Below are 9446 nucleotides of genomic sequence, written 5' to 3'. Positions count from 1 at the left end.
TAAATTATATTAGATATAGTTTTAAAAAAGTATCAACTTATATATATAGTATTTTATTATAAACTTATATATATTTATTTTGACATTAATTTATTTTTATTATTTAAACATTTTTTTATGCTATAGTTATCTAATTTTTTATAAACATATTTTTAATATTTTATTTATTATTAAAATAAAAAATATAATATTTTTTTTAACAATTAAATATAACAAAATTTTTATTACAATATCAATAATAAATTATATTAAAAAATAATAAAAAATTAAAAGAGAAGTAAAAAAATCAACATAATAAATTATTTTTATTATATTAAAAATAGAAAATAAAAAATCATACATAAATAATGATTATAAAAGTAATAAATTAATTATTATTTATTTTTTATATTATAAAAATATATAAATTAATTATTATAATTTAATTTTATACTATTTTCAAAACATCTTATTATATATATTTTTAAGTAAATATTTAAAATATCTTTCAATATTTAATAAAAATTAATATTTTTAAAGGAATATAATTAGAAAATTAATAAAAATTATATAAAAATTATGAGAAAAATATAGTATAATTATATTTATTTAAATATATAAAAAGTAAATTAAAATTTTTTAATAATAAATAAGTGATATTAGATAAAAAAAAATTTAAGAGTTATGACAATTCCCATCAATATTCAACGTTTTAAAATTTTTATAAATTTTTTTAATTTATCATACTTAAAAATATCAAATCAAATTTAAAAAAGTTAATAATAAATTGTAATTTAGTATTTGAAATTTTATTTAATTAATAAAATAATTTTTAAATATATATTTTTATTACAATAATATTGTAATACCCGGCTAGATTCCGGTATCGGAATTTCCACCGTCCAGTGGAATCTCGGATGTCGGAAGCCTCTAGTAGGGTAGAAACATGTTTTCATAAAATGTTTTAAGATATTTCATGGTTTTAAGTAAAATGGAAATGAGTTTTTGCATGAAAACAACCTTGGAGGAAAACTCAGGTTCGGCCGCCGAACATGCATGCCTTCGGGAGCGCCTTTAGGCCCCCGAAAGCATAAGTGAGGAAAGTCCAGGTTCGGCCGCCGAACCTCAAGTTCGGCCGCCGAACATGGCATGCATGCGGAGGCACGTTCGGCCCCCGAACGTGGCCTGGCCAGCCACTATAAAAGGGTCCCTTAGCCGAAAACGGGCGAGCTTTTTCCCCATTTCCGGCCAAGGTGAGTTCTCCGCCACCCCTCACCGATCTTGAGTCTTTTCCTTCAGATCTTTCAAGTTTTTCACTAGTTTTCATCTTGTTTTGAAGATTTCCGAGTTTTGAGCAAGTTTTGGAGTTTTGAGGTTCAAGAACTCGAATCTCTTCCAACTCCAAGTTAGATCGCCTCCACCCTCGATCTTCAAGAGGTAAGGGTCGATCTCTAGCTTACTTTATGTTTTAAGAAAGTTTTATGCAAGTTCATGGGATAGAAAATGCATGTGTAGCTTATGTTAAGCTTATGGGTTTTTGGTGTGATTTTTGAACAATGTGAGTTGCTTGTGTGTTGTAGTTGGGGTTTTTTATGGTTTGATGCCCCTAGGAACTTGTATGTTTGCTTGTGTATGTTTGGGAATGTTGTAGAATAGGTTTATACATGTTTGGATGAGATAGGAGGCATAAATGCATAGGGGAGCTGAGTTTCTGCCATTCTGGGAGAAACCAGGTTCGGTAGCCGAAGGAACTTTCGGCCGCCGAACGTGCTTGTGGAGGCAGCCTTCGGCTGCCGAAGCTTGCCCCCGAAAGGAGACTTTCGTCTCTGTCTGGGAGTTTCGGCCGCCGAAAGTGCCGCCGAACATGCATGAGTTTCACCTCTGTCTGGGAGTTTCGGCCGCCGAAGGTGCCGCCGAACCTGCCTGATTTTCGGCTCTGGAGGGACTTTCGGCCGCCGAACCTGCCGCCGAAAGTACCCTGTCCAGCCCTTTCTTGCATGTTTTTCTATGATTATTCCATAATGTTTTAGGGGGTTTTTGGGGAATAGTTTAGAGTTATGTTCATGTATGTTTGGTCCCTCATTTGAGTCCACCTGTGTAGGTTCGGACCCGAGGAACTGAGGACCCCAGCAGTGAGTCTGTTACCCCAGTGTCTGGTCAGAGCTATCCAGAGGTGAGTGGAATAACCTATTATGTTTTAAAGCAAATAATGTACTTTTTAGCATGCTTCATGCATCATGAATGTCATGTGATGAATTAGGTTGCTTGCATTAGAATTCACGAATATGTTGCATTGCATATGTTAAATGTTGATGTGGATGAATGTTGGATGATCCATAGCCCTCGATCTATGATACGATGATGTGATATGTACGGTACGGAATGTAAGACCAGTGGGACCCATTCTACGTTCGCTGGCACTATGTAAGGGAAAGACCAGGACCCATTCTACGTTCTGGCATAGTTGGACACTGTTATGTTATGATATGTAAGGGAAAGACCAGGACCCATTCTACGTTCTGGCACAGTTGGACACTGTTATGTTATGATATGTAAGGGAAAGACCAGGACCCATTCTACGTTCTGGCACAGTTGGACCATGTAGAGGGCTATTGGTGACAAGTTCATCCTTGATGTGATTTAGCTGTGATGTGATGCATTCCATGTTATCATATGTTTTTAAATGTTTTATTATTCTGCTCACTGGGCTCTAGTAGCTCACCCCTCTCCTAATTTTCCCAGGATTGCAGGTACAGGGTAGACCAGGAGGTTTACAAGAGTAATGAAGTCACGTGTATGTAATAGTTAGTGTGGACATGATAAATGTATTAATGTTATGTAAAAGTACAGTTTCAGTCATGGATTGATATTGAGGATTAGATATTGTGCTTGACATTGTGTATGAGGTATCCCTTTTATTACATGATCAAAAATGTTTTATAATGTTCATGAAAGCCAACTCATCTTATGATGTATCGCCCATTGGGGCATTGTTGAGATCCCACAGAGGGATCACGATTATGATTATGATTATGACTATGTACAGTGTATGTTCAGGTTGAGTTGGATGTTTGAAGGAAAAGTTTTAAATTTTTATATATGTTGTTGATCATGTATGGGATTAAACAGGTTTTCAGGATGTATGTCAGGCTTGCTACGGGTCCCGGCAGCCTTAAGCCGACCTGGATCCTAGCGCCGGTAGCGGTCCGATTTTCGGGTCGTTACAGAATGGTATCAGAGCCCTAGGTTCATAGGATCGGACCTAGAGTGTCGGGCTCATAGATGTTTTAGAAGGTCAAGCACAATAGGAAGATCATGTCCACTAGGATAGGATGTGGAGTCCTGTCTTGTATGATGATGTGAAATGCCATAATTATATACATGTGCATTGATGCTATAATATGAATGATATGTTTATGTGATGAGGGTTCATGTGTGCCCACATGAACCATATGATGCTAATGTTTGTATGATGTGTACTGTTTTTCAGAAAACAGGATGAGAGGAACCCGTCGATCGGCAAGATTGACTGGAGTACCACCTGAGGATGAGGGCACAAGCGCCCGTCCTCCTACATTGCCTAGGGCAATGTCTTGTAGAGCCAACAGAGAAAGAGTGTCAAGGGACCCTAGAAGGTCTTTTGATGCTAGCAGAAGGGGGACAGATAGAGGAGGAAGTTCGGCAGATGTGAGGGAGGTTATGGAAGAGGAGCAGAGGAGGGATGGGAACCTGGATGTGAGCATGGAGGAAGAAGGGACAGGGGAGTCTCAGGGAGGCGTTCAGGCCTCAGGGTATGGTTTTCCACCCCACTATCCACCCTTCCCACAGGGTTCAGGGTATCCGATGGGAGGTACATCGGATTACTCCAGCTTTAACCCCTACCCTACCTACATGCCTTATCCACCTTTCTATCCACCTTACACACAGTACCCAGCTTATCCACCCTCACCCTTCTATCCAAACCCGGCAAACCCCACCTCGGGGAATGCTGCACCCCCACCTCCACCACCTACAGAACCAACAGCCCCAGTTACTCAACCTCCTAGACCTAGCTCAATCGATGGGAGCAAGGTAAAGATGACAGATTACCTTAAGCTGGATGCTCCCAAATACAAGTCAGGGGATGACCCCTTTGAGTATCTGAGAGTAGTGAAGACAATAACTGATGAGCTAGGGGCAAATGACAGCAGGGCCATTCAGATGGCAGGTTCACTTTAAAGTGCAAGAAGGCACGGGAATGGTTCAAGTGTTATGTGGACCCGAGACTAGACGGTATGACATGGGAGGAATTTGCGAATGAGTTCGCTGGATGGGCTTTTCCAGACAGTTCTAGAGAACTGAAGATGATTGAGTTTGAGCAACTGAGGCAGACAGAGCACATGAGTGTGGAGGAGTTCACGGATAAATTCTTAGAGCTATTGCCTTTTTCAGGGCAAGCTCTAGATATAGATACGAAGAAAGCCAAGAGATATGTTATGAAGCTGCATTCTAGGTACTCCTCATTGATTCAGTCAGCTGAGAGAGAAAGTTTCCACACTGTGGTGGATATGGCTCGAAGGATGGAGGCGAGTGCTATAGTTGAGGGGTCAGTGAAGCAGTCAGTGACCCAGTCTTCAGGGGTTAAGACCCCAGGCAGAGGAGGGCCAGGTCTCTCTTCTCAGAGCTCAAGTAAGAAGAGGTGGGATAACACCACCAAGAAGCCGAAGAAGAATAAGTTTTGAAATAAGTTGAAATTCGGTCTGGGATTTAGCGGTGGCTCGAGCTCAGGCTCAGATGGTACAGAATGCCAGAGATGTGGAAGGTCGCACAGGGGAGTGTGTCGAGCTGGGACTAATACATGTTTCAGATGTGGACATGAGGGACACATAGCTCGGGAGTGTCCTAGAGCACCTTTTATGGGTCAGCCCCAGCAGACAGCTTCTGGTAGTGTGGCACAGCCAGCAGCTCCAGCCACAACTCAGGGCAGCGGCAGAGGTAGAAGGAGAGGGGCAGCCTCTTCTTCTGGTTCGCGAGGTGAAGGTCCATCAGCTCCAGCCAGGATCTTCACCATGACTCAGCAGGAGGCTAACACATCCAACACCGTGGTGTTAGGTAATCTCATCATTGGGTGTTCTGATGTGTATGCATTAATGGACCCGGGTGCATCTCATTCATTTATTGCTCCGAGAGCCGTCGAGAGGTTGGGTCTGATAGTCTCTGGGTTAGAGTGTCCCCTATGGGTCAGTGGACCCAAGTGTGACCCGTCAGTGGCAGTGTCAGTCTGCCAGTACAGTCCAGTTTTTGTTGAGGGAAGATGCCTCTCCGCCGACCTTGTGGTTCTAGATTTGACAGACTTTGACGTCATTCTAGGGATGGATTGGCTATCTACCCATGGTGCTACCTTGGACTGCAGAGACAAGGTAGTCAAGTTCAGAGATCAGAACGGGTCAGAGGTCGTCTTCAGAGGAGACAAAAGGGGTACACCTAGAGGTCTGATATAAGCTCTTCAGGCTCATAGGTTGCTTAGGAAGGGATGTCAGGGGTATTTGGCTCATGTGAGAGAGCTTAGCAGTCAGGTCAGGGAGCCAGCCTAGGTGCCAGTTGTCAGAGAGTTTCAGAATGTCTTTCCAGACGAGCTTCCAGGTTTACCACCTGCTAGGGAGATAGAGTTCGAGATAGAGTTGGTGTCTGGAACTAGACCGATCTCTATCCCTCCCTACAAGATGGCCCCAGCCGAGTTGAAGGAGTTGAAAGAACAATTGCAGGAGCTGGTAGAAAGGGGCTTCATCCGACAGAGTACCTCACCTTGGGGTGCTCCGGTCTTGTTTGTGAGGAAGAAGGATGGATCCCTTAGACTTTGTATCAACTACAGGCAGTTGAACAAAGTCACTACCAAGAATAGGTACCCTCTGCCAAGGATCGATGATCTATTCGACCAGCTAGCAGGAGCGGGTTGTTTCTCCAAAATAGATCTAAGATCGGGGTACCATCAGCTAAGAATAAGGGATGAAGATGTGCCAAAGACAGCCTTCAGGACCAGATATGGGCATTTTGAGTTCCTTGTGATGCCGTTCGGGTTAACCAACGCCCCTGCAGCATTCATGGATCTCATGAACAGAGTGTTTAGTCAGTACCTGGATCACTTTGTTATTGTCTTCATAGATGATATCTTGGTGTATTCCAGGAATGCAGAGGAGCATGCCCATCATCTGCGGTTGGTCTTGCAGACCTTAAGGGAGCATGGCTTGTATGCCAAGTTCTCTAAATGTGAGTTCTGGCTGAGGAGCATTTCGTTTTTAGAGCATGTAGTGTCAGAGAATGGTATAGAGGTAGACCCCAAGAAGACAGAAACTGTGGCTAACTGGCCTAGACCCACTTCAGTGACGGAGATTAGAAGTTTCTTGGGTCTGGCAGGTTACTACAGGAGGTTCGTTCAGGACTTCTCGAAGATAGCAGCTCCTCTGACCAGGTTAACCAGGAAGAATCAGAAGTTTCTGTGGACCGACCAGTGCGAGGAAAGTTTTGAAGAGCTTAAGAAGAGGTTGATTTCAGCACCAGTGTTAGCTCTGCCATCCAGTGATGAGGACTTTACGGTCTTTTGTGATGCATCCCGTGTGGGACTGGGTTGTGTACTAATGCAGAATGAGAGGGTGATCGCTTATGCTTCTAGGCAGCTGAAGAAGCATGAGTTGAATTACCCCACACATGACCTGGAGATGGCAGCAGTAATCTTTGCACTCAAGATGTGGAGGCACTACCTCTATGGGGTAAAATGTGAGATCTTCACAGATCATAAAAGCCTGCAGTACATCCTGAGTCAAAGAGATTTGAACTTGAGACAGAGAAGATGGGTGGAGCTGCTGAGTGACTACGATTGCAAGATTCAGTACCATCCGGGTAAGGCGAATGTTGTGGCAGACGCCTTAAGCCGGAAATCACTCGGTAGTTTATCCCACATATCGACAGAGAGGAGGCCAGTGGTGAAGGAGCTCTACAAGCTCATTGAGGAAGGTCTACAGATGGAGTTGTCTGGTACAGGTGCCTTGGTGGCCCAGATGAGAGTGGCACCCGTGTTTCTGGAGCAGGTGGCTCAGAAAGAGCATGAGGACCCAGAGTTAGTGAAGATTGCCAGGACTGTTCAGTCAGGCAATGATAGTGAGTTCAGATTCGACAGCAAGGGGATCCTCCGCTATGGGAGCAGACTATGTGTACCAGATGACATAGGGCTAAAAGGAGACATTATGAGGGAGGCTCATAAAGCAAGATACAGCATTCACCCCGGAGCCACCAAGATGTATCAAGATCTAAAGAAGGTTTATTGGTGGCCAGCTATGAAGAAAGAAGTGGCACAGTTCGTGTCAGCCTGCGAAGTGTGTCAGAGGGTGAAGCTGGAACATCAGAAGCCGGCTGGAATGCTTAACCCGCTACCTATTCCAGAATGGAAATGGGAAAATATAGCTATGGACTTCGTAGTGGGGTTACCGGCGGCGTCCAACAGAGTGGACTCCATATGGGTGATTGTGGACAGACTCACCAAATCTGCTCACTTCATTCCTGTCAGGAGTGGCTATTCTGTGGACAAGTTAGCGCAGGTGTATGTCGACGAGATCATCAGGCTGCATGGGGTTCCTGTTTCGATAGTGTCAGATAGAGGGCCCCAGTTCACCTCCAGATTTTGGCGGAGTCTGCAGAATGCCATGGGTACTAGGTTGGATTTCAGTACTGCCTTCCACCCCCAGACTGATGGACAGTCAGAAAGGACCATCCAGACCATAGAGGATATGCTCAGAATGTGTGTGCTGGACTTTGGCGGTTCTTGGAGGCAGCATCTACCTTTGGTGGAGTTTGCCTACAATAACAGCCATCATGCTAGCATCGGGATGGCTCCATATGAAGCTTTATATGGAAGGAAGTGCAGATCACCTGTTTGCTGGGAAGAAGTTGGAGAAAAGGCCTTGGCAGGGCCTGAGCTAGTAGAGATTACCAGCAGGGTAGTAACCATAATAAGAGAAAGGATCAAGACTGCTGTAAGCAGACAGAAGAGTTATGCAGACATCCGCAGAAGGCAGGTAGAGTTTCAGGAGGGGGATCTGGTATTGCTCAAGGTGTCTCCAATGAAGGGAGTGGTTCGCTTCGAGAAGAAAGGTAAACTAGCCCCACGATACATCGGACCCTTTGAGATCTTGCAAAAGATTGGGAATGTGTCGTACAAGCTGGATTTACCTGCTTCAATGGAAAGAATCCATCCGGTTTTCCATGTTTCAATGTTGAGGAAGTTTGTGTCAGATCCGAGCAAGGTTCTTAGTGAGCCTGATGTGGAGGTCCAAGAGGATCTCACCTATGTTGAATAGCCAGTACGGATCATAGACACCCAGATCAGAAAGCTAAGGAACAAGGAAATCCCGATGGTGAAAGTCCTGTGGAACCACCATAATTTGGAGGAATGCACTTGGGAGACACGGGAGTCCATGCTCCAACAGTACCCTCATCTCTTTTAAGGTTAGATCTCTATGTGTTTATGTGCTATGTATGTATGTTATGTTTTATGCCATGCTATGTGCTAGTTGAGGAACATTCGGGGACGAATGTTCTTAAGGGGGGGAGAATGTAATACCCGGCTAGACTCCGGTATCGAAATTTCCACCGTCCGGTGGAATCTCGGATGTCGGAAGCCTCTAGTAGGGTAGAAACATGTTTTCATAAAATGTTTTAAGATATTTCATGGTTTTAAGTAAAATGGAAATGAGTTTTTGCATGAAAACAACCTTGGAGGAAAACTCAGGTTCGACCGCCGAACATGCATGCCTTCGGGAGCGCCTTTAGGCCCCTGAAAGCATAAGTGAGGAAAGTCCAGGTTTGGCCGCCGAACCTCAAGTTCGGCCGCCGAACATGGCATGCATGCGGAGGCACGTTCGGCCCCCGAACGTGGCCTGGCCAGCCACTATAAAAGGGTCCCTTAGCCGAACACGGGCGAGCTTTTTCCCCATTTCCGACCAAGGTGAGTTCTCCGCCACCCCTCACCGATCTTGAGTCTTTTCCTTCAGATCTTTCAAGTTTTTCACTAGTTTTCATCTTGTTTTGAAGATTTCCGAGTTTTGAGCAAGTTTTGGAGCTTTGAGGTTCAAGAACTCAAATCTCTTCCAACTCCAAGTTAGATCGCCTCCACCCTCGATCTTCAAGAGGTAAGGGTCGATCTCTAGCTTACTTTATGTTTTAAGAAAGTTTTATGCAAGTTCATGGGGTAGAAAATGCATGTGTAGCTTATGTTAAGCTTATGGGTTTTTGGTGTGATTTTTGAACAATGTGAGTTGCTTGTGTGTTGTAGTTGGGGTTTTTGATGGTTTGATGCCCCTAGGAACTTATATGTTTGCTTGTGTATGTTTGGGAATGTTGTAGAATAGGTTTATGCATGTTTGGATGAGATAGGAGGCATAAATGCATAGGGGAGCTGAGTTTCTGCCATTCTGGGAGAAACCAGGTTCGGCAGC

This window comes from Manihot esculenta, chromosome 10 (genome assembly GCF_001659605.2).
Source record: "Manihot esculenta cultivar AM560-2 chromosome 10, M.esculenta_v8, whole genome shotgun sequence".
NCBI classification, from domain to species: Eukaryota; Viridiplantae; Streptophyta; class Magnoliopsida; order Malpighiales; family Euphorbiaceae; genus Manihot; species Manihot esculenta.
Note: the sequence above shows the minus strand (reverse complement) of the source record.